Raw genomic sequence first — 18,312 nt, 5'->3', positions numbered from 1 at the left:
CCTAATACACCCTTCACTGCTCTGTCTCTGTGTCAGCATCTGTTTCTAGGAGGACCTAGTCTCCTCACTCCCCATCACTGCACACAGTGTGGTTCCTGTACACACAGGGAACAAACAAGCAGAAAGGGTGGTGATGGAGGATAGTAGCAAGATCACCCTTTGTGCAGGGGAGTCTGAGGGAGTTTTACAAGGTGGTGGGAATTTCCTATATCTAGATTTATGGGGTGTTTGTACTCATTTCTTGTAAACATATTCACTGACCCCCTGGTACCTTGTGGTCAGATAGACAAGTGTCTGTCCCTAGCATATGGCTGACTTCTAATGGTGGGTAAGGATGAGGGACCAGCAGTGACAGGGAGATGAGTGAGGAGGCCACACATGGAGTCAGACCCTCACCCAGGATGCCAGCTCTCCCCACACAGTACCATGTGCAGGAGAGCTCTGAGGGCTCTGAGATTTCTTGATCAGTCTTGTGAACTCCATAATCCCCCTCCAGATTCCTCACTGAGGGATGGCCAGGGCACAGGCCAGCAGCTGGAGGACAACCTGATCAAGGTTGGAGTGGAGTAGTGGGCCTGGGGGATTGAGTCACAGAAAGGGACAGGCAGAAGGTAGCGACAGGGAGTTTGAGAGACAAAGGGAAGAGAAGAGAAGGGACCTTTCTCTACTGACTTCACCTACATTTCTGTGTGAACAAAAGGGGATTCTTGTCTCCAAGGGTGGGGAGAGGGCTGGCAATAAAGACAGAGTGACATTCTCAGCTCAGGTGCCCAGGGTATCTGCCTTGCTCTTGAATACCTAACACAGGAAGCCTGTGCTTTCTGTCATAATAGGAACTGCAGCCCATGCCATTTAATGATAATCAATCCAGTTACGAAGCCCTCATCGTTAAAGTAGTGCAACAAAATTATGTGAACAGTGATACAATAGAGGATAAAGTCCAAAGGTAGACCAAATGCAATACTCACAGGAATATAGACTATCAGAAAATGAGGTGCCCCAATGCAGGCATTCAGACACCTGGGCAATATCTGAAAATGTTAAAAAAAAAAAAAAAAAAAAGTCCTTACCTCAAAAGAAACATTAATGTTAGACAAAAGGGATCATGATTTAAGGTTTAGAGAGAAACTGTATGACTTCATGGCACTACACCCATGAGACCAAATATCATCAAATTATACCCTTTAATTTGAGGCTATTTGTTATATGTAAATTATACCTCATTAAAGACAGTTTCAAAACATGAAATACTAGAAGAAAATGTGGGAAAATTCCTTTCTAATCTTGAAGAACATGGGTGATAGGAGTCTGTCTGAACAGGTCTCAAAAATCCAAAAAATTAAGACATTTAAAAAAGTAATAATAGCAGAGTAGGAGGACCCTGAGCTCACTCTGTCCCATGTTCTCAACTCCATAACATCCACATCTAAGTCCATAAACCAGAGAGCGATCCAAAGACTGGCAGAACACATCACAACTCAACAGAGAGAAGCTGCACCTGAAAAGTTAAGAAAGTCAGAAAGGCGGAGGGTGGCTGCTACATAGAGGGCAGAGAAAGTGAGCCCTGGCCCCATGGAGCTCACACAGGGAAGACTAATCCCCATAACATCTGACTTTAAAAACCAAAGGGGTTGAATTCCTTGAGTTTGGAGGTCAGCTAACTCCGCACTGGGTGATCCAGGAGGGTGAGTGATATAGCCAGGTCCCTGCCAGTGTGGAGAGGCAATGTAAACAATGGCAGTTTACACAATGCTGGAGGCAACAGGAGACAGATACGTTCATGCTGATTTCTGAGTGGTTGGGTGACTTCTCCAACAACGAGGGAGCTCACAGTCACCATTCTTCTCCCCCACCACCCCCAGAATAAGCACAGGAGCACGTATTAGGGGGTTGAGCTGCACCGACCCTTGCTACCTAATCCACTAGCAGTGTGCCAGTTCCAAGAGTTCTCTGGGGGGCTCACCCACTCCAAGCCTGCTGGCCTCAGCACTGGGCTCAGGGCAAACTTTGTTATAACCACATGGGCACCCTGTCCAGCCTGCTGCATGCAAAGCCTCCATAGCACGTTGTGCTCATCTGCACCACACCTAGCTGTGCACGCCTTGCCACCCTCCTATGTCTCACCCAGCCACATGCCCCCAGCCACTCATGCACTCTGTGCATAGCCTCGAGCCCCTGGATGCCCTGGTGCAGAGCCACCAGCCATCAAAGGACAACTACAGATTTGTCAAAAGAATCTTGGCAAGGCAAAGTGCTGAATAGAAAAATCAGCAGCCAAGAATACTCTATCCAGCAAAGCTACATTCAGAATAGAAGGAGACATAGAGTTTCCCAAACAAAATCTAAAGGAGTTTGTACCACTGAATCAGTCCAGCAAGAAATATTAAGAGGGACTCTTTGAGTGGAAAAGAGAGACCAAAAGTGCCAATAGAGAGGTAGAAAACACACATCCAGTGAAAATGAATATTTCTATAAAAAATCAGCCAAGGAACTCACAAAAATGGATATAAAATATAATAACATGTACCAAAACATAGGAAGGAGAAAATAATGGGCTTAAAAGTAAATGGCCATCAACTTAATACAAACTTCTAAATGCAAAGAAATCATATAAAAACCTAATGGCAACCATATATCAAGAATCACTCACAAATATGCAAAGAATAAGGAGACAGAAATAAAAATATATCACTAAAGAAAATCAGCAAAACATGCCACAACAAAACAGGTAATAAAATGACAATACATACATACACATCAGTAATTACTTTGAAGGTAAATGGAATGAATGCTCTGATTAAAAGATATAGGTTGTAAACATGGATGAAAAAACAAAACAGACTGACATGCTGCCTACAAGTGACCCATTTTAGATCTTAAGACACCTACAGAATGAAAGTGAGGGGATGGAGAAGCATCACACAAATGAATGTCAAAAGAAAGCTGGGGTAGCAATGCCTGTATCAGAGAAAATAGACTTTAAAACAAAGAATGTAACAAGAGACAAAGGACGACACTATATAACACTAAAGGGTACAATCTAAAAAGAAGATATAACAACTGTAAATAGAAATGAACCCCATATACCAAAAAGTTAATACATAAAAGTTAACAACATAAAGGAACTAATGGGTAATAAGACTTTCACACCCCATTTACATCAATGGACACATCATCTAAACAGAATATCAACAAGGAAATTATGTCTTTGAATGACAGAGTTGGAACAGATAGATTTGATAGATATGTTCAGGACATTCCAGTGTAACACAGGAGAATATACATTCTTTCCAGTGCACGAGGAAAGTTGTCCAAAATAGATCACGTATTAGCCAGAACAAACCATAACAAATTCAAGTAGACTGAAATCACACCATGAATATTTCCAGACCACTTCTATGAAACTAGAAGTCAACCACAAGAAAAAATCTGGAAAGACCACTGGGAGGTTAAATAACACACTACGAAACAATGAATGGGTCAACGAGGAAATCAAAGAGGAAATTTTAAAAATACATGGAAACCAATGAAAATGAAAAAGCAATGGTCCAAAAACATTTGGAATGTAGGAAAGTGGTTCTAAGAGGAAAAGTCAGAGCAATACAGGCCTACACCAAGAAGGGAAAAACTTCTNAACATGGATGGACCTTGAGGGTGTTATGCTGAGCAAAATAAGTCAGGCAGAGAGGGACAAATACCATATGTTTGCACATATAGGTGGATTTGGAGGAAGTTAACAGAGGACGAAGTGGGATAAGAAGGGGAAAAGTAGTTGGGGAGAGGGAGGGAGGCAAACCATGGGAGACTCGGGAATGCTGAGAACAAACCGAGGGCTGAGGGAGGTGGGGGAGAGGGGAAGGGGGGAGATGAGCATGGAGGAGGGCACTTGTGGGGATGGGCACTGGGTGTTATATGTAAAACAACTTGACAATAAACTATATATAAAAAAAAAAAAAGAACTGAACCTTACACCTAAAGGAGGTAGGAAAAGATCAACAAACAAAACCTAAAGCTGCAGAAGGAAGGAAATTAAATAAAGTATAGGGCCAAAATAAATGACAGAGAAACTAAACAAACAATAGAAAAGATCAGTTAGACCAAGTAGCTGGTTCATTGTGAAAAGAAGTAAGTAACATTGATAGACCTCTAGCTAGACTTCTCCAGAAGGAAAGAAAAGGACTGAAATAAAATCACAAATGAAGGAGGAGAAATCACAACAAACACCACAGAAATACAAACAATCATAAGATAATATTATGAAAACTTGTAAGTCAACCATTTGGACAATTTAGAAGAAAAGGATAAATTCCTAGAAACATACAAAGTACATAAACTGAAACAGAAATAGAAAACATGAACAGAAAATAGCCACCAAAGAAATTGAGTCAGTAATCAAAAAACTCCCAACAATCAAAATTCTAGGACCAAATGGCTTCACAGGTAAATTCTGCCAAACAGTTAAGAAAGAGTTAATACCTAATCTTCTTAAGCTATTTAAAAATATAAAAAAGGATGGAAAACATCCAAATTGATTCTATGAGGCTAGCATTGCTCTGATACCAGAACCAGATAGGGTCCACTAAAAGAGAGAACTCCAGGCCAATATCCCTGATGAACATGGATGCAAAAATTTTCAATACAATACTACCAACCAAATTAAAAAATTACTTAAGAAATCATTCACCACAATCACGTGGGATTTATTCCCAAGCTACAAGGGTAGTTCAATATTCGCAAATCAATCAATGTGAAACATTACATCCCTGGGAGAAAGGATAAGAACCATATGATCAGGGCTCCTGGGTGGCTCATTCCTTGAAGCATCTGACATTGGTTCAAGTCATGACCATATAGTTCATGAGTTCAAGCCCTCTGTTGGGCTATCTGCTTACAGCTCAGAGCCTGGAGCTTGCTTCAAATTCTGTGTCTCCCTCTCTCTCTGCCCCTACCCCTGTCATGTTCTGTCTCTGTCTCTCAAGAATGAATAAACCTGAAAAAAAAAAAAAAGAACCATACAATCATTTCACTACATGCAGGTAAAAGCATTTGACAAAGTACAACATCCATTCATGATTAAAACTCCCAATAAAGTAGGTTTAGAGTGCACATACATCAACATAATAAAGGTTATCTATGAAAACAACACAGTTAACATCATTCTTAATGGGGAAACTCTGAGAGCTTTCCTCTAAAGTCAGGAAGAAGACAAAGATGTTTTCTCTCACCCCTTTTATTAAACATAGTGCTGGATGTCCAAGCCACAGCAATCCAACAAAAATAAATAAATAAATAAAAGGAATCCAAATCAGGAAAAAGTAAAACTTTCACACTTTGCAGATTACATGACACTGTATATAGAAAATCCTAAAGAGTCCACCCAATAACTTCTAGAACTGATAAATGAATTCAGCAACGTCACAGGATACAAAATCATTGTACAGAAATCTGTTGCATTTCTAGACAACAGTAATGAAGCAGTAGAAAGAAAAATTAAGAAAACAGTCACATTTACAATGGCACACCAAATAAGAAGGTACCTGTGAATAAATCTAACCAAAGTGGTGAGCGACCTATACTCTGAAAACTATTAACCACTGGTGAAAGAAATTCAAGAGGACACAAAGAAATGGAAGGACAATCCATGCTCATGGCTTGGAAGTACAAATATTGTGATAATGTCTATACTTCCCAAAGCAGTTGACACAATTAATGCAATCCCCATCAAAATACCAACAGCATTTTTCACAGAACTAGAACAATCTTAAAATTTGTATGGAACCACAAAAGACCCCAATCTTCAGACTAAACATCCTTCATGTGAAGTGATAAGTATGGATGGCATTATGCCTCTAGATCTTCTCTCCAAAACACAGTAATTAATGATGGCCTAATCATTTGAAACAAACATTAGACATATCCCACCCAAAGATCATTCTACAAAATACATTCTACAAAAGTACCCTCAAAACTTTCAGATCATGAAAAATACAGAAAATCTAAAAATCGTCATGGCCAAGTGGAGCCTAAGGAGACAGGAAGACTGAATGTAATGTGCCAGCTGGGATGAGTCTGGAACAGAAGAGGTTGAAACCTAAGAAATCTGAGCAAAAATATAAACTTTAGTTAATAATACTATGTCTCTTCTGGATATGGATTGTGATAATGTACCAACTGATATGACTGCAATAGTCAGAAAAAAGTCTGATGTATGTGGAGACTCGGTACTATCTTCCCAATTTTCTTGGTAACTAGAAACCCATTATGAATGAAAAGATTATTAGTAATCATAGTTTATTTCTTCAACACATAATATTATATAATAAGTCCTAGTATTAGTTACTACTGATTGACATTTACCTATTCTTATTGTTCTTCCTATCGCTTAATTGAAATAATAGCATTCATGTTATGGAAAACTGAATGCACATGACATACAATTCATAGAAACATTTTACCTACTTCAAGATAATAACATATGTATATAACACTGTAATATGTGGTATGTAAATCGTTTTTCTGATCTTGAATGAGCATGTCATCAAATGGCTTTCTATAAAGGTGGTTATCCTAGATAATAAACCGCACTCAGAGTTTATAGGATATACTTCACATCATGCCTGAATATTTTCTGAAAAATGTACAAATGGCCAGATGAATCATTATGACTGGCTCCCTTATTCTAAAGAATCCTTGCTTTAATATTTTCATGCATATTTTTAGCAGGAATACAATAGAATCAAATATTTCCAAATCAAAGAGATATTCAAAGACCTGAAGAATGATAGTGAGTTCAGAAGGAAAATGATGTGACCGTGAAGTGTCAGTCACAGGCAACCAGCTTTATTTGGGCCACTTTGACAGGTATGCATGAGGGGATGTTCATCACAGCATGTGACCTGCCAAAGGCTAAGACCCGAAGTACAAGAGGGAGAGGCAACGCTTTAGTAAGAGGAGACTTGGAAAGGGTGCTTCTGTGCCTAAGTGATGGCTCAGCAGCCTGGCTGGGGCGGGGGGGGAGGGGGGGGGGGCTCTGGGCCAAAGACTTCAAAAGGCCAGCAGTAACTGTGGCTCATAAAAATCTTAGTAACTTAGATCAAAGTAACTTAGACCCACAAAGATCTTAAAGCCATAGAGCTGATCTTCATCTATGATTAGCAGATGGTCGTAGTTTCACAGAATCGGAAAATCAGGCCGGCAGTAGATGGCTAGAATGCTATTTAGGGATATATTTTTAATTAAAAAAATGGATGTATAAAAATTTGGGTTTGAATGTTAAGGAAAATCCTGATGGATACTTAACATTAAGACACCACGTCACCAAACCTAGTTTCTTTCCTGCAGGAATGTAGCCTTAAACCAGATAACATAGAATTTCCTAGTAAGTGCCCTTCTTTTCCCCTTAGGGAGGCAAATTTGCCTAAATGATGTACTCCTTGCCAATAAATTACAATTTTTTTTAGTTTTTCAATTTTTTAACGTTTATTTATTTTGAGAGAGACACAGAGAAAGAGAGCACATGCATGGGAGGGGAAGGGAAAGAGGGAGACAGAAAATCCCATAATCATGATATCATGATCTGAGCCAGGATCAAGAGTCAGACACTTAATCAAGCCACCTAGACTCCCCAAGAATGTGGAGTTTTAAAGGTAAACAGGCTCGGCTGGGATACAGCCCTGAGGGCACTGCCCTACTCCTGGAGAGAAGGCAGGCAAACAACATGGGGAGAGATGACATGGAAACAGTGGTCTGTACAACACCTGGTGCACACAGTGGGGAGATTGTGCACCTGTTGGAAAGCATCCCTCAGAGACAGGTTCACAAAGATGCCTCTCTAGGAACGAAGTAGCTGGGTGGTGACTTTTCCCTCCTCTGCCCCCCAACATAAACACAGAGCCACCTCCTAGAAACAATGCAATACCCACATTGGCTGCCTAATCTGCTTATACCAAGCCCCCACCCCTCTGTGCTCTGAGGAGACTGCTCCTCTAGGCCAAGTTTGCCTCAGTCCCAATGGAGCTGGCCCCTTCCCCCAAAAGACCAGCAGAAGCCCCTGACCACACCACCTCTCTTGACCAGACAGTTCTGCAGGGATTCAATTCTAGTAGCAGTTGTTTCAAGTCTCACTTATCAGAGAGACTTGAATCAAATCAGAGCACACCTAGTTAAAACTCACCACATTCTGGCCAAGGACCCTACATTGCACATATCAAGCAAGGACAGCCTCTGCAGACAACTGGCCTGAAGGATGGTGCAGCCAGAACACAAAACAGTGCACCGAACACACTCCAAAGTCACCCTCTAAAGTGCCAGGCCTGGACACTCTATGACCTCTTATTCATAAAGCCATTACATTCAGAGGCAAGTAACATAATGACCACAAAAAACATAATGGGCTCTCTTCCCATGGTGCCCCAATTCCTAGGCTGAGGACACCACGGACATGGGGTGCAGAAGTGGTGCAGGCTTAATCAGCATGGAACATAAACCATGCCATTTACAAATCCGGATAGAGCTGGACAGTGGGTATCTTGAGGCCCAACCAAGGCCTGACCCACAGAGGTGGCAGGCCCTGGAAGCCAAAGACTAAGCCTGACCAGCACCCTCCCAAGGCCCCTCAAGTCAGCCCGCCGGGGAGAACACTGCATTGCTGGGCGCTCGGCACCTGGAACCTCCTGGGAACTAGCCCTAACACTAACTCAAAAACGAAACTATAACCGTAACCCAACAGCTGACCTGCAGCCGTGCATTGGCCCTCATTTCAGCCCTTCAGGGAAATCACGGTACTGGTGACAAATCTGCCTGGTGACTTAACTGAATGGAACCATAACCCTAGCCAAAGTTTTCCCCCCGTGGGCACCCAATTCCTAGGTCTGAGAACAAGAGACATGGGGCCATGAAGCGGTGTAGGCTTAATCAGCACGAAACGTGGAACATCACCAAGCCATTTACAAAGCCCAGATGGAGCTGCACAAGGGGTGCCCTGAGGCCCAAACATTGCCTGGCCCACAGAGGAGGACAGCCCTTGAACCCAAAGAATAAGCCTGAATGGTACTTTCCTGCCAGAGTCCAGCTCAAGCCATGTCCAGGGGTCCCTGAAGGATGGATGGTGTCGTTGAGGGAGGGTTAAGAGAGGCGTGAGATTCAGTTTGGTCACCAGCCAGGCCTCTCCCCACTGTCAGAGACTCAACTTTATTTTATGATTTAGTGTTTGGGGGACGGCACAGAAGTGGCATTCTGATGATAAATCCTTTCATCAGTAAAAACTTTCCAGAACACTGATATGCATAGGTATATGGGGAACAGCCCAGAAGTGGCATTCTGGTGGTAAATCCTTTGATCAGTAAAGAGTCTCCAGAACATTGATATGCAAAAGGTATGGTGAACAGCCCAGAAGTGGCATTAGCATAGTAAAGGCAAAAGTTAGCTCTTTGTGAGTAGGGGTCAATAGCCTGTTTATCACTTAATGAGAGGTTTAAGAAAAACAGGTCTTTCAGGAACACAATGTTGCTCCTATAACCACAAAAGAAGTTGTTTCTACAGTAGGTTCCTTCACAAAGTGCAATCAGCATATCAAGGCCAGAATGAGTCACTCCTAATACCAATCAACAAGGTGACTTGTTGGGGATTGGTGCCCAAGCAAAAACAATAGGGTGGGAGTGGATATCTGTCGCCATCTGATGGTAAGAGTCCGTGCAACTTACCTTAACCTCACAAGGAGTTCTTTCTCAACTATGAGTTCAGAAACGGCTCCCAACATTTTTAAGAGTGTCCTCAACTCAGTCCTCCAGGGAGAACACTGCACTGCTGTGTGACCAGCGCCTGGAGCCTCCTGGAATCTAACCCTAACCCTAACCCTAGACTTAACACTAACCCTTACTCTGACCATAAGCCTGCACCTGACTGGCACCCATGGATGGGCCCTCATTTCAGCCCTCCAGGGAGATCAAAGAACTGGTGTCGATTCTGCCCAGGCGACTCCCTGGTCAGAACTCTGAACCTAGCCAAGGCTGTCTCCCCATGGTGACCCAATTCCAAGGTCTGAGAACACTACGGACATTGGCTCCAGAAGCAGTGCAGGCTTCATCAGCAAGAAAAGGGGAACCTCATCATGCTATTTACAAAGCCAGGATGGAGCTGCACAAGAGATACCCTGAGACCCAACCATACCTTGGAGCCAGAGGAAGGCTGGCCCTTGAAGCCTAAGACTAAGCCTGACCAGCAGTCTCCTATGCACTCTCAATTCAGCCCTCTGGGGAGAACACTGCAGTGCTGGGTGATCAGCACTTTGAGCTTCCTGGAATCCAACCCTAACACTACCCTTATACCTAACCTTGCCCTAACACTAACCTAACTATAACTGTAACCCTCCAATAGATCTGCAACCATACATGGACCCTGATTTCAGCCCATAGGGGAGATTGCAGGACTGGTGTCGCTTCTGCCCTGGTGACTTCCCTGGACGGAACCCTAATCCTACCCGAGGTTCTCTGCTGATGGGAACCCAATTCCTGGGTCTGAAAAAACAACGGGCTTGGGCCCAGAAGATGTGAAAGGTTAAACGGTATGGAATAGATTATCACCATGCCATTTCCAAACCATGGAGGAGCTGTACTAGGGGTGCCCCAGCGCCAGGCCATAGCCTGGCCCACAGTGGAGGCTGGCCCTGGAACACATAGAATAAGCCTGACCTGCATTTCCCCCTGTGCCCTCAATTCAGTCCTCTCGGGGGAACCCTGCACTGCTGAATGATCAGCGCCTGGAGCCTCCTGGGTTCTAACCCTAACCCTAAAATTAAACCTAACCCAGCACTAACCTTAAATCTAACCTTAACCCTACACCTGACACAAACCACACATGGGCCCTCATTTCAGCCCTCCAAAGAGATCACGAGACTAGTGTTGCATCTGGCCTGGTGCCTTACTTAGATGGAACCCTAACCCTAGACAAAGCTCTCTCCTTATGGATACCCAATTCCAAGGTCTGAAAACCCCATGGACGTGGGGCACAGAGGAGGTGCAGGCTTACTCAGCATGGAACGTGGAGTATCACCATGCCTTTACAAAGCCTGGATAGAGTTGCACAAGGCTGCCCTGAGGCCCAACCATTGCCTGGCCCACTGAGGCTGGCCCTTAACACAAAGAATATGCCTGTCACTCTCCCATGCACCCTCAACTCAGCCCACTGGGGAGAACACTGCACTACTGGGTGATTAGCACCTGGAGCCTCCTGGGATCTAACCCTAACTCTAACTCTAACCTTAAACTTAACCCTAACCCTACACTAACCCTAACTCTTACTGTAACCATACACGTGACCTCCCTCATTTCAGCCCTCCAGGTATATCATCGGACTGGTGTCGCTTCTGCCCTGACAACTCCGATTGACAGAACCCTTACCCTAGCCAAGTTCTCTCTTCATGGCCACCCAATTCCTAGGTCTGAGAACACCACTGTCATGGGGCCCAAATAAGTGCAGGCTTAATCAGCATGAAATTTAGAATATCATCATGCCATTTAACAAAGGCTGAGTGGAGCTGCACAAGGGTGCTGTATGGCCCTAGTGTAGCAGAGCCCAAAGAGGAGGCTGGCCTTTGAACCCAAACTCAAATCCTGACAAGTCCCCTCCCATGCACCCTCAGCTCATCTCTCCAGATAGACCACTTTACTACTGGAGGTTCAGCACCGTCATCCATCTGGGTTCTAACCCTAAACCTAACCCTAACCCTAACCCTAAATCTAACCATAACCCTACACCTGACCCTCCCCCACACATGAGCCCTGACTTCAGCCCTCCAGGGATATCATGGGACTGGTGTCACTTCTGCCCTGGAGACTCCCCTGGACAGAACCCTAACCCTAGCCAAGGCTCTCTCCCCATGGGGACCCAATTCCTAGGTTTCAGAAAAACACAGAAATGGGGCCCAAAAGCAGTGCAGGGAGACTAGGTGTGGACCATGGAACATCACCATGCCATTTCCAAAGCCCAGATGGAGCTGCACAAATGGTGTCCTGAGGCCCAACCATAGCCTGGCCCACAAGGAGGCTATCCATTGAACCCAAAGACTAAGCCTGACTGGCACACACTCATGTGCCTCAACTCAGGCCTCTGGGGAGAAGACTGCACTCCTGGATGATCAGCTCCTGAACCCTAACTCTAACCCTAACCTTAAACCTAACCCTAACCCTAAAACTAACCCTAACTCTAAACTTAACCCTATACCTGACACAAACCAGCACATGGGCCCTCATTTCAGTCTTCCAGAGTACTCATGGGACTGGTGTCACTTCTGCCCTGGCAACTCACCAGGATGGAACCCTAACCCTGGTCAAAGCTCTCTCCCCATAGGAACCCAATCTCTAGGTCTGAAAACACCACAGACACAGGGCCCAGAAGAGGAGCAGGCTTAATCAGCAAGGAAGGGTGAATTTCATCACAGTATTTACAAGTCCAAATGGAGGTACACAAGTGGTGGCCTGAGGCGCTACCATAGCCTGGCCCACAAAGGATGCTGAACCTTGATAACAAAAAGTAAGCCTGAAATGCACTGTTCAGTGTGCCCTCACCTCAGCCCTCAGGAGAGAACACTGCATGGCTGGGTGATCAGCGTTTGGAGCCTCCTGGGATCTAACCCTAACCTTAAACCTAACACTAACCCTAACTCTACAGAACATTACACCTTACTCACATCCACAGATGGGCCCTCGTTTCATCCCTCCAGGGCTATCACCGGACTGGTGTCACTTCTGCCCTGGAGAATCCCCTGGATGGAATCCTAACCCTGGCCAAGACCTTCTCCCATTGGGACCCAATTCCTAGGTTTGAAAACACCACGGTCATGGGGCCCAGAAGCAGTGCAGCCTTAATCAGCATGGAACTTGGAATATCACCATGCCACTGACAAATCCCAGATGGAGCTGCACAAGGCATGCCCTTAGGTCCAAACGTTGCCTGACACACTGAGGAGGCTCACCCTTAACCCAAAGACTAAGCCTGACCCACACTCTCCCTTGCATTCTCAACTCAGCCCTCTGGAGAGAACACTGTACTGCTGGGTGATCAGTGCCTAGAGCCTCCTGGGATCTAACCCTAAGCCAAACCTTATCCTTAAACCTAACCCTAACTATAAACGTAACCCTGCACCTGAGCCACACCTGCAGATGGGCCCTCATTTCATCCCTCAGGGACATCATGGGACTGGTATTGCTTCTGCCCTTGGGAGGACCCAGGATGGAACACTAATCCTAGCCAAGGCTCTCTCCCCATGGGGACCCAATTCCTAGGTCTGAGAACACCACCGATATGGGGCCCAGAAGAGGTGGAGGGTCAAACAGCATGGAACATAGAATATCACCATGCGATTTCCAAAGCCTGAATGGAGCTGCATAAGGGGTACCCTGAGGCCCAACCGACCCACCAAGGAGGCTGGTCATGAACCCAAAGACTATGCCTGACTGGCACTCACCCATGTACCCTAACTCAGCCCTTGGGGAGAACACTGGACTGCTGGGTGATCAGCATCTGGAGCCTCTTGGAATCTAACCCTAAACTTAAACCTAACCCTAACCCTAAAACTAACTCTATTACCTTACACCTGAACTGGACCCACAGATGGGCCCTCATTTCAGCCCTCCAGGGAGATCCGGGACTGGTGTCACTTCTGCCCTTGCAAATCACCGGGATGGAACCCTAACCCTGGTTAAGACTCTCTCCCCATGGGGACCTAATTCCAAGGTCTAAGAATACCAGGGACAGGGGGCTCACAAGTGATAAAGGCTTAATCAGCATGGAAAGGGGAACCTCATCATGCTATTTACAATGCCCGGATGGAGCAGAGCAAGGGATGCCATGAGGGCCATCAGTATCCTGACCCTCAGAGGATGCAGGCTCTTGAACCCAAAGACTAAACCTGACTGGCACTTTTCCAAGCGTCCTCAACTTAGCCCTCTGTGGAGAACACTGCACTGCTGGAAGATTGCACCTGGAGCCTCTTGGGATCTAGTCCTAACACTAACCCTAACCTTAAACCTAACCCTAACTGTAACACTAACCCTAACTCTAAATGAAATCCTACACCTGACCCGACTCGCAGACAAGCCCTCATTCATCCCTCCACAGAGATCATGGGGCTGGTATCACTTCAGCCCTGGGGACTCACCTGTACACAACCATAACCCTAGCCAAGGTTCTCTCCCAATAGGAACCCAACCCCTAGGTGGGAGAACACCATGGACATAGGGCCCATAAAAGGTAGAAGTTAATCAGCATGGAAGGTGGAATATCACCAAGCCATTTATAATTCTCTAGAAGCCATACAAAGGGTTTCCAGAGGCCCAACTGTAGCCTAGCCCACAGAGGAGGCCTTGAACCAAAGATGAAGCCTTCCTAGCACTCTCCCATTTGCCCTAAAATTAGTCCTCAAGGGAGACCACTGCTAGGGGTTAAGTGCCTGGTGCCTCCTGGGAACTAATTATAACCCTAACCCTTCCACTAACCCTAATCCCTAAATCCTAACTCTAACTCCTAACCCTAACCCCTATCCCTACCACTAAAACCTAAAACCTACATCTTAACCTTAAACACTCACCCAAACCCCTAAGCCTAAACCCTACCCCTAGTCTAACCTTAACCCCTAACCCATAAACCCTAACCCTTACCCTGAACCCAACCCTAACCCTAATCCAAACACTCAACTGACACTACCCTTACCTTAAGCCAAACCCCCAAACCATAATCCCTAACCCTGACCCTAACCCATATCCTAACTTCTATTCCTAAACCCTAACCACTCACCCTAACCTCTATCTCTAACCCTACCCAAACACTTACCCAAACCAAAACCCCTAACCCTAACCCTTAACCCCTAACTACCAGACTCCTAACCCTAACCCTTATCCTCTAACCCTAACCCTCTAATCCTAACCCTAACCCTCTAATCCTAGGCTAACCCCAACCCCTCACCCTAACCACTAACCCTTAACTACATAACTCCTAACCCTAACCCTAAACACTGCTAAAAGAAATTAAAGACAATATAAAGTGTACTATTGCTGAATGGCAATAGCACACAATGCAACATGTAGATTCAATGTGATTCCCAGGAAAATTAACAAAATCCTCTGAGAAGAATAACAGTCATATGGAAAATCCAGGGACCACAACATAAACAAAACAATAGAAAAATCAAAGTAGAAGCTCATACTTCCTAATTTCAAACCTCAAAACTAAGCAACAGTAAATAAAACTTTGTGATACTGTCATAAAGATATACATGAAGATCAGTGGGATTTCATTGAGAACCTGGAAATAAAACCTCTTATTGATGGTCAACCGAATTTTGACAAGGTTGGACAGCATGACACTGGGGAAGCAGTCTTTTCAACAAAGGGTGCCAGACGACTGGCTATCCACGTGCAGAGGAATGAAATTGGACCATTACCCTCACACCACATACAAACATTAACTCAAAGTGGATCAAAAGCTTAAATGTAAGAAGTAAACTCTAGAAGATATAAATGGAGATAAATCTTCATGAGCACTGAGTTTAACAATGCTCTTAGAGCTGACACCAAAGCACAAGGAGAGAAAAATGGATAAATGTAGTTTCCTCAGCATTAAAAAAAACTTTGTACCTTACAAGCTGTCATCCCAAAAGTGAAAAGAATGAAAGAAAATATTTGCACACTATTGGTCTGGTTAAGAGTCTGTTTTACAGAATATATAGCTTGTACAACTCACCGCCAACAACAACAAAAAAAANCTGAAAGCAAAGCCTTGAGCGGATATTCACGTTCCCTAAGTCATAGAAGCTTCTTCACAGCAGCCAAGAGATGGAAGCCACCCCAGTGAAGGCCAACAGATGGACAAATACACAAATTGGGGTCTGCACACAATGGAATACGGCTCAGCCTTACAAAAGACCAGAATTTCCGCTACAACACGGATTGAACCTGCAGACATTATGCTGAGTGAAATACGCCAGGCACAGGAGGACAAATACTCCCTCTCCCAAGTGAACCCATTTTTCCTGGTAGAAGCTGGAGGTGTTATGTTGAAGGTAAACATAATAAATGCGTACACTCGCAGGACACGACACGGACACAGAAACCCCACGTGCATATCGACACACTCAGGACGACCCATCAGAAAGACACGAAGAGACGGACCCACTGACACCTGCGTCAGAAGGAACCACGTGCCCGGGAGGGACTCTGAGCGAGGAGGGGACAGGCCTGCTCTCTGAGGACGACAGGACGCTGGGGACAGAAACGCAGGGAGACGCGTGGGGACGGAACGCCACTCTGTGCTCCTGGACGCGGGGGAATCCGTCCTGTGACAACGTCCGTCCTGCCCGGTGCGATCGGGACATCCGGGGCCGTGGACACCGAACCCCCCAGGACGCCGTGTCACACGCGGAACCGGCCCCCCGACCCGCGGGGCCACAGCGGCGGGAGCGCGAGCACCGCCCGGCCCGCGAACCGCGTGAGGACGCGGTGGGAACCGGGTCGTCGCGGAGCAGAAACACCGACGCGCGGCCCCGCGGCCCCGGAGCCCGGAGAGGGAAGACCCGACGGCCGCGCGCACAGCCCCCGCGGGTCCCCTGAACCCCGACTCCTCTCAGCGGGGTCTGCTCCGGAAGCTCCTCCTCCTCCCCCCGCCTCGCTTTCTCCTCACCTGCTCCTCCCGCGGCTGTTCTGAGACCGGGTTCTCATAGATGTGGATGCGACCCCACGGCCTCCCGAAGCCCCCACAGCGGGTCCTGAGGAGACCGGGTTCTTGTTGGCACAGACGGGGTCCCACATTCCCCCGAAGTCCCCACAGCGGGTCTTGAGGAGGCGGGGCTCCTGTCCCTATGGACAAGGCCCCACGTCCTCCCGAAGCCCCCACAGCGGCTCCTGAGGAGGCCAGGCTCCTGACTGACTGGCCCAGGCCGCATGTCCTCTGGAAGCCTGGACGCCAGCACAGCGGGGCCGAAAGACTTGGAACACCTGTGAGTGCACAGGGGGCGGAGTTTGGCTGAGTGCGCATGCCCGCTGTCGTCAGGGAGTCGGGCTCGCGGGCCCCCTGCAGGCAGTGGAGGTGCGGCAGGCAGTTCTGTGGAGGCTCCTCCTCCTCCCAGGTCCAGCTAAATCTGTTACATTTTGGAAAATGGAACAGAAACAATGTCCTCCTACCTTCCAGAAATAGAAACAGTTCATTGGAAGCTATATGGAGTTAAATGAAATTCAGACAAATACTTTACAACTTACACCACAATTCACTCAAATTTGTACATACCTCTATCAAAGTAACACCAGCATTCTTCACAGAACTAGAACAATCCTAAAATTTATATGGATCCAGAAAAGACCCCGAATAGCCAAAGAAAAAAAAAACAACCCAAAACAGGAGGCATCACAATCCTGGACTTCAAACTGTATTACAACGTTATAATCATCAAGACACTATGGTACTGGCACAAGAACAGACACTCAGATTAATGGAACAGAATAGAGAACCCAGAAATGGATCCACAAACATATGGCCAACTAATCTTTGAAAAAGCAGGAAAGAATATTCAATGGAATAAAAACAGTCTCTTTAGCAAGTGGTGCTGGGAAAACTGGATGATGACATGCAGAACCACTTTCTAACACCATACACAAAAATAAACTCAAAATGGGCTAAAGACCTAAATGTAAGACAGGAACTCATCAAAATCCTCAAGGAGAAAGCTGGCAAGAAACTCTTTAACTTTGACCACAGCAACTTCTTACTCAACACGTCTCCAGAGGCAAGGGAAACAAAAGCAAAAATGAACTATTGGGACCTCATCAAAATAAAAAGCTGCTGCACAGTGAGGGAAACGATCAGCAAAACTAAAAGGCAACTGACAGAATGGGAGAAACTATTTGCAAATGGCATATCAGATAAAGGTTTAGTATCCAAAATCTATAAAGAACTTACCAAACTCAACACCCAAAAGTCAAATAATCCAGTGAAGAAATGGGCTAAAGACATGAACAGATACTTCTCCAAAGAAGACATCCAGATGGCAAACAGACACATGGAATGATGCTCAACATCACTCATCATCAGGGAAATACAAATTAAAACCACAATGAGATACCACCTCACACCCATCAGAATGGCTGACATTAACAATTCAGGCAACAACAGATGTTGGCAAGGATGCAGAGAGAGAGGATCACTTTTGCACTGGTGGTGGGAATGCAAACTGGTGCAACCACTCTGGAAAACAGTATGGAGGTTTCTCAAAAAGTAAAAACAGATAGAACTACCCTAAGACCCAGCAATTGCAGTACTAGGTATTTA

The sequence above is a fragment of the Crocuta crocuta genome, unplaced genomic scaffold (genome assembly GCF_008692635.1).
Source record: "Crocuta crocuta isolate KB4526 unplaced genomic scaffold, BGI_CrCroc_1.0 scaffold89, whole genome shotgun sequence".
NCBI lineage: Eukaryota > Metazoa > Chordata > Mammalia > Carnivora > Hyaenidae > Crocuta > Crocuta crocuta.
This window is presented reverse-complemented; position numbering follows the sequence as displayed.